Source organism: Elaeis guineensis, chromosome 1 (genome assembly GCF_000442705.2).
Source record: "Elaeis guineensis isolate ETL-2024a chromosome 1, EG11, whole genome shotgun sequence".
NCBI lineage: Eukaryota > Viridiplantae > Streptophyta > Magnoliopsida > Arecales > Arecaceae > Elaeis > Elaeis guineensis.
The window spans coordinates 43,840,624-43,848,131 of NC_025993.2; positions in this window are offsets into that span (position 1 = coordinate 43,840,624).

Sequence of the window (7,508 nt, forward strand, 5' to 3'; positions counted from 1 at the left end):
TTCTTAGGACTATCTTGATCGATAAAAAAGAATTTATTGTGTAGTCCTTAAAACTGATTCACGACCAAACGATATGCTATTACTAGGACGATAGCAATTATCAAGTATATGTCATTGTGTATCATATGCGTTGGTTATCCTCGTAACCAAATGGTGTGGAGTATTGATATGGCATACAAGTAAGATGTAGGAGTATATCTCATTGAACGTGATCAACTACGGAGTACTCTGCTGTCAAGAGTAGCTCACAAAGGATATGGATATAAGTGCCCCTCCGATCTGAGATTATCATAGTGACTTGCAAGCAACTCACTATGCTTTGGTGCTAGACTACCTAAATTTTTAATTCAATGATGAAAGATTTCTGAGCACAGTCAAGTACTTGTGGTAGTCGGTGTGCGAGTCAAGATGGGATTGATCCCTCCAAATAAGTAGAAGTTAATGTATTACTATATTTTAATTTAGTAAAATCTTGATCAAAATAATCCATGTGATGGATTTGAAAGGTTAAGATATATTGTGATGGACTATCCAGGGTTAATAGTTAAACTTTAGATCACTTTGAGCATTAGGATCAAAGAGATGAATTATACGATTACCATACGCTAGTAGGTTATTGAATATTACTTTGCGATCATTTGACCTATCCGAACATCAGATCGTATTGTTAGATGGTTATATCGATTAGTTCAGAAAGTTGTTCCTATGCTACTGTTGGGTATAAAATACCCACAGCCGAAGTTTTCAACAAGATTAACTCCGTCCGGACTCCCACGGGAGCCGGGCTCCGCCCACAACTTCAAATGCAAGGAGGACTCCGCCCGGACTCCTACGGAAGCCGGGCTCCGTCGCCAACTTCAACTGCCGGTAAGCTCCGTCCGGACTCCTACGGGAGCCGGACTTCGCACCTGACTTTAATTACAGGGGACTCCGCCCGGACTCCTACGGGAGCCGGGCTCTGCCCACGACCTCAACTCCGAGAGGACTCCACCCGGACTCCTACGGGAGCCGGGCTCCGCCCACGACCTCAACTCCGAGAGGACTCCGCCCGGACTCCTACGGGAGCCGGGCTCCGTCCACAACTTCAACCGCAAGGAGGACTCCGCCCGGACTCCTACGAGAGCCGGGCTCCGTCGCCAACTTCAACTACCGGTAAGCTCCGTCCGGACTCCTACGGGAGCCAGACTTCGCACCTGACTTTAATTGCAGGGGACTCCGCCCGGACTCCTATGGGAGCCGGGTCCGCCCACGACCTCAAGTCTGAGGGGACTCCGCCCGGACTCTTACGGGAGCCGGGCTCCGCCCACGACTTCAACCGCAAGGAGGACTCCGCCCGGACTCCTACGGGAGCCGGGCTCCGTCGCCAACCTCAACTGCCGGTAAGCTCCGTCTGGACTCCTACGGGAGCCAGACTTCGCACCTGACTTTAATTGCAGGGGACTCCGCCCAGACTCCTACGGGAGCCGGGCTCCGCCCACGACCTCAACTCCGAGAGGACTCCGCCCGGACTCCCACGGGAGCCGGGCTCCGGCCACTGCTTCAACCGCAAGGAGTACTCCGCCCGGACTCCCACAGGAGCCGGGCTCCGTCGCCAACTTCAACTACCGGTAAGCTCCGTCCGGACTCCTATGGGAGCCGGACTTCGCACCTGACTTTAATTGCAAGGCACTCCGCCCGAACTCCTCAGGAGCCGGGCTCCACCCATGACTTCAACTCCGAGAGGACTCCGCCCGGACTCCTACGGGAGCCGGGCTCCGCCCACAACTTCAACCGCAAGGAGGACTCCGCCCGGACTCCTACGGGAGCCGGGCTCCGTCGCCAACTTCAACTGCCGGTAAGCTCCGTCCGGACTCCTACGGGAGCCGGACTTCGCACCTGACTTTAATTGCAGGGGACTCCGCCCGGATTCCTACGGGAGCCAGGCTCCGCCCATGACTTCAACTCCGAGAGGACTCCGCCCGGACTCCCACGGGAGCCGGGCTCCGCCCACAACTTCAAATGCAAGGAGGACTCCACCCGGACTCCTACGGGAGCCGGGCTCCGTCGCCAACTTCAACTGCCGGTAAGCTCCGTCCGGACTCCTACGGGAGCCGGACTTCGCACCTGACTTTAATTGCAGGGGACTCCGCCCAGACTCCTACGGGAGCCGGGCTCGGCCCACGACTTCAACTCCGAGAGGACTCCGCCCGGACTCCTACGGGAGCCAGGCTCCGCCCATGACTTCAACTCCGAGAGGACTCCGCCTGGACTCCTACGGGAGCCGGGCTCCGCCCACGACTTCAATCACAAGGGGGGCTTCGTCCGGGCTCCTACGGGAGCCAGGCTCCGTCACCAGCTCCGACCGCTGTCGAACTTCAGCTGACGAATCCGCACTTTCTGGCGCAACACAGCAGCCACCACGATCCTGCTCCACTTCCTGCGACGGATTTCGTGCAGCTCCATCATTCCCTGACAGACCGCTATGACGGCCACGACTCTGCTCCACTTCCTGCGACGGATCCCGTGCGGCTCCGTTATTCCCGAGCAGACCGCTATGATGCCCACGATCCTGCTTCACCTTCTGTAACGGATACTGCATGATTCTTCCATCCGCTGGCAAGTCGCGACAACGGACGCCGCTCCACTCCCTGCAGCAGACTCCACGTGGCGTGCTGCATCAAGAGCCACGGGTCTACTCCACTACTCCTCGCAACAAATTCCTCCTGACGGTGGGCAGCCCACTACGAGACGGTTATGAACGTTGCTATCAGTCTGTTGAGCCCTCCGCCTATAAAAAGGGGACCCCAGATACGTTATTCTATAAGCTCTCATTTTTTACCTCAAAACTCTGCTAAATTCTCCGTTCGAGCACTCCATTCTTGTTGAGGCAGAGAACTGACTTGAGCATCGGAGGGTCTTGCCGGAGCAACCCCACCTCCGGTTTAGACTTCCTTTGCAGGTCCCAGCGGTGACCGCGACTCCCACGACTCCAGTTTCTCCGGCGCAAGCAGATTTTTGCACCAACAGGATTGGCGCTAGAGGAAGGGCTGTGTCTTCGCAGTACCCTTGTTCTTAAAGGAGCGCTCAACGGAGCCGCCTCCGATCGTCTCCTCCGGCACCCACTCCTTATTTCCCCTACGGGATCCTCACTTGATGCCTCCCCGCAAGGCATCCACGTGACGGTCCACGGCCTCCGCGGCCAGATCTCAGGCTCCGGGCTCCCCTCCTGTTTCTCAACCTCCTCCTCCTCCTCCGACGGTGGCAGTCGGCGCGGAGCAGTTTGACCTGCTGGCGCAGCAGGTCAAAGGCCTCACAGAAGCTGTGCAGGCTATGCAGCAGCAGCAGCCACAGGCATCAGTACGCCTGGTGAGGGTATCCCCGGAACACCAGAATCCGACGATGGGGCGGGCCACTTGGGCCAGCCGCCCTGTCCTTCCTGGGAAAATGAACCCGAGGGTGGAGAGCCCTCAATCGGACCACGACTCCACCCCTGGAAGATCCCTACCCCCATTCTGCCAGAGGACCCTCGAGACTCGAAGTCGGAACAATTTTCTGGATCGGAGGCTCCAGGTGATGAACCGACGGATCGAAGAACTCCGCCATGCTCCCCTCGCTTATGGTGAGGATATTTGTACGGACCCTCCCTTCTCTCAAATGATCATGCAGGAACCGATCCCGCCAAACTTCAAGCTCCCCCAGTTCGAAAGCTACGATGGGACTTCGGACCTGGTTGATCATCTGGAGGCCTTCCGGATGATGATGCTGCTTCACGGTGCTCCCGATGCCATTCTATGCCGGGCCTTTCCATCCACCTTGAAGGGAGCGGCGAGGAACTGGTACTCGACTTTGAAATCGGGTACCATCTTTTCTTTTGATCAAATGAGCCACCAATTTGTGGCCCATTTTGTCAGCAGCCAGCGCCCCCGGAAGGGTTCGGAGTCCCTCATCAATATCAAGCAGAAGGAAGGAGAGTCCATTCGGGCCTACATCAATCATTTCAACGTCGCGGCGCTGGAGGTCCGGAACTTGGACCAATCAGTCGCAATGGCCGCCCTGAAGGGTGGCCTTCAAAAGAATGACCTTTTATTCTCCCTGGAGAAGAAGTACCCCAGGGATTTTGCTGATTTGCTGGCTCGGGCTGAAGGATATGCCCGAGCGGAAGAAGCCTTCAAAATGAAGGATGAAGAGACAGTGAGGGAGCGGCAGGCGGGAGACTCGAGTAAGCCCGCAATCGAAAAAAGGCCAAGAGAAGCCCGGCCGTGTTCTCGATCCCCTCCTGGGCACAAGCGTGCCCATACTCCACCCCGGGTGCGCAGGCAGAGAAGTCCGGATCGTGGGGTTCGGCGGGGTTCTGCACTGGGGAGATTCCGCAACTATGCCCCCCTCAATGCCTCGAAGGCCCAGGTACTGATGGAGGTCAGGGAGCAGCTCCCTAGGCCGAAGAGGATGCGCACGCACCCCGAGAAGCGCAACCCCAACAAGTTCTGTCTCTACCACCGCGACCACGGCCACGATACGGAGGAATGCATCCAGCTCCGGGATGAGATCGAGGAGCTCATCCGACGAGGTCGACTCGACAGGTTCATCCGACGCAGGCCTGAGGATAGAGGAGATCGGCCAAGGGCCCTTCCGCAACCTGAACCACCAAGAAGGGAGGAGCAACCCGGGGATCGGCCTCCCATCGGGACCATCGACTCCATCACCGGAGGGCCTCAAGGAGGAGCAGACCTCCCGCAACCGTGGAACTCGAAAAACCTGTAAATGTATCACTTACGATTTCACCTTGAATCTAAATTTCTTTCTACTTGACGTACTCTTCCCATTTGGCATGGATTTGTCACGACTGGATATAACCCCTTCAAATGCCTGAAACAAAGTTATGTTAGGAATGGGGGGAGAACCTCATCCTAACATACCTAAAATGAAAGTCCGATTATCTCGAGATCGGATGGGGGGAGAGGCCTTGCAGTGCCCTAATGTGCCCCCACAGCCATGTCAGGAACAGGAGGAGGACCTCGTCCTGACATGAGCAAAGTCAAAGGCCCGGTTCTTTTAGATCGGATGGAGGGAGAGGCCTTGCAGTGCCCTAATATGCCCCCACAGCCATGTCAGGAACAGGAGGAGGACCTCATCCTGACATGAGCAAAGTCAAAGGCCCGGTTCTTTTAGACCGGATGGGGGGAGAGGCCTTGTAGCACCCTAATGTACCCCCACAGCCATGTCAGGAATAGGAGGAGGACCTCGTCCTGACATGAGCAAAGTCAAAGGCCCGGTTCTTTTAGATCAGATGGGGGGAGAGGCCTTACAGTGCCCTAACGCACCCCCACGGCCATGTCGGGAACGGGAGGGGAACCTCGCCCTGACTTGAGCAAGGTCGAAGGCCCGAACTCCTACGGGAGCCGAGCTCCGTCCGTGACTTCTACAGTAAGGGAGACTCCGCCCGGACTCCTACGGGAGCTGGGCTCTGTCTGTGACTTCTGCAGTAAGGGAGACTCCACCCGGACTCCTACGGGAGCCGGGCTCCACCCACGACTTCTACGGTAAGGAAGACTCCGCCCGGACTCCTACGGGAGCCGGACTCCACCCCACGACCTTTGCAGCAAGGAAGACTCCGTCCGCCCTGGCAATGGCCCTTACGTGCCCCCGCGGGAATGGGAGGAGAATCTTGTCCTGATGGTGACAAAATTCGGCCACCCAACAAGATCGAATGAAGGGAAAAAGCCCCTCAGCGGCACCTCCACGCTCCTATGCAACCCCGCAAAAAGCGAGGGGAGGGCCCTCACTCTGAGAAGAGGAGGAAAATTAAAAAGGAAGGGTGACGAACTACGATGGAAACAGATGAAGGACGGACCGCACCAAAGACCTAAAGAACTTCATCCCAACAAAAACAGGGAGTTCCTACCAAACACCCCCGGCCTCTAAGAAGGCTCCGGATACAGGTCAAGAAGACAGCGACGTCCCCGAAGTAATGCGGAGTCCGGACCGCCAAGCTCGGGCTTGCGGCCATGTACGACGAGGAAGGCAAGCTAATGCATCGACGACTGAGCGCCTCCCAACGACGTCAGCATCAGACAAGTCGAACGACAAGAAAAGTTCGGCGGACGATAATTTAATACAACGCACGGACGAGATAACACAAAACACCCTTTTCATTTCATTTCCGAAATACACACTACAAAGCCCGGAAGGCCAAGGAAAGAAAAGCAAAACGACAAAAGCGGGACAAAACAACAAAAAGGAAAGTATATACATGAAAAGACAGGAGGACGAAAAGAGCTCTAAGGAGGCTCTGCTCCCTCCGACCTAGAGTTATCTGCCCCACCCCTCATTCAGGACTGCCTTAGATTCTCAATTTCTTCTTCTAGCTCCTCCCTTCTTTGCAGCGTGTCCTGGAGCGCCCGACGAAGTCGCTGGCTCTCGGCCTCCACCTCTCGATGCCTCTTCCTCAAGACCTCGGATTCTGCCTCCGCATCCGTGATGGCCCGCTGCTCGTAGGCCAGTTGGATCTTCAGTTGATGCAGCTCGGCTGTCTTTTCCCCGAGGGCGACAGAAATCCCTTCAACGGTTCCTCTTAGGGACTGGAGCTCATCAGAATCTCAGACGGAAGTAAGCTGAGCCCTGTTAGCCAGCTGCCTCTGGAGATGGGCGACTTTGTCGGTCATCGCCCTGAGTCTCCCTTTATATTCCTCCACCTGCCTGCGCCAGCTAGCCCGATGCACGTCGTGGCTCACCTCGACGTCCTGAAGCTGGCGCTGAAGGTCGGAGACCTTCTTCGACCACTGTTGGTCGCCGTCGGCCCGAGCCAAGAGCCAGGATGAACTTCCTCCCAGCTGGCCGATCTTCTCCATCGCAGCTGACAGTTCCACCTTGAGGGTGCTAATCTTGACGGCCTGAGCCCAAATTTGATCGCTGGCGCTCTTCTTGCATTCCTCGAGCTCCTTCACGAAATCCGCCTTCCTCCGGCTATATTCCATGATCCCCTTCACGTGGAGATTTCGAAAGTGGGTGGCCTCCGCGGTGGCTTCAGAATGACCTTCTCTCAACCTGCGAAGCTCGCCTTCCATCTTCTTTGACTTCTTTGTCAAGTGAAGGACTTCCTTCTTCAGCCGCTGGATCGTCGACTTCAGCGGGATCCCCAGGGGCAGGGGAAGTGCTTCTGCAGGACACTGCCATCGGAAGGCAAAAGCGTCAAAGCACGACTCATCGCAGGAAGAAAAGCAGAGAGAAGAAGGGGAGGGAGGAGAAGCCATCCGTGACAAGAAATTCAACTTTATTGATTGGATAATTCTTGAAGACAAAAGAAAAAAGAAGAAGGAAAAAAAAATTGTGATGAAATAAAAATACAAGGTCGGAGGTCTCAGACCTCAGGGGTGGGGGTTGGAGAACTCGGCGTCCCCAGCAAGGGGGCTGCGATAGCAGTGGTGGCTGGCGAGGGACCGGCCTCATCTTCGGACTCCTCGCCTAGGAAGCTGAGGTCGAGCTCCAGAAATTTTTTGGCCACCTTCTCTTGAAAGAGCTCGAACCCCTTG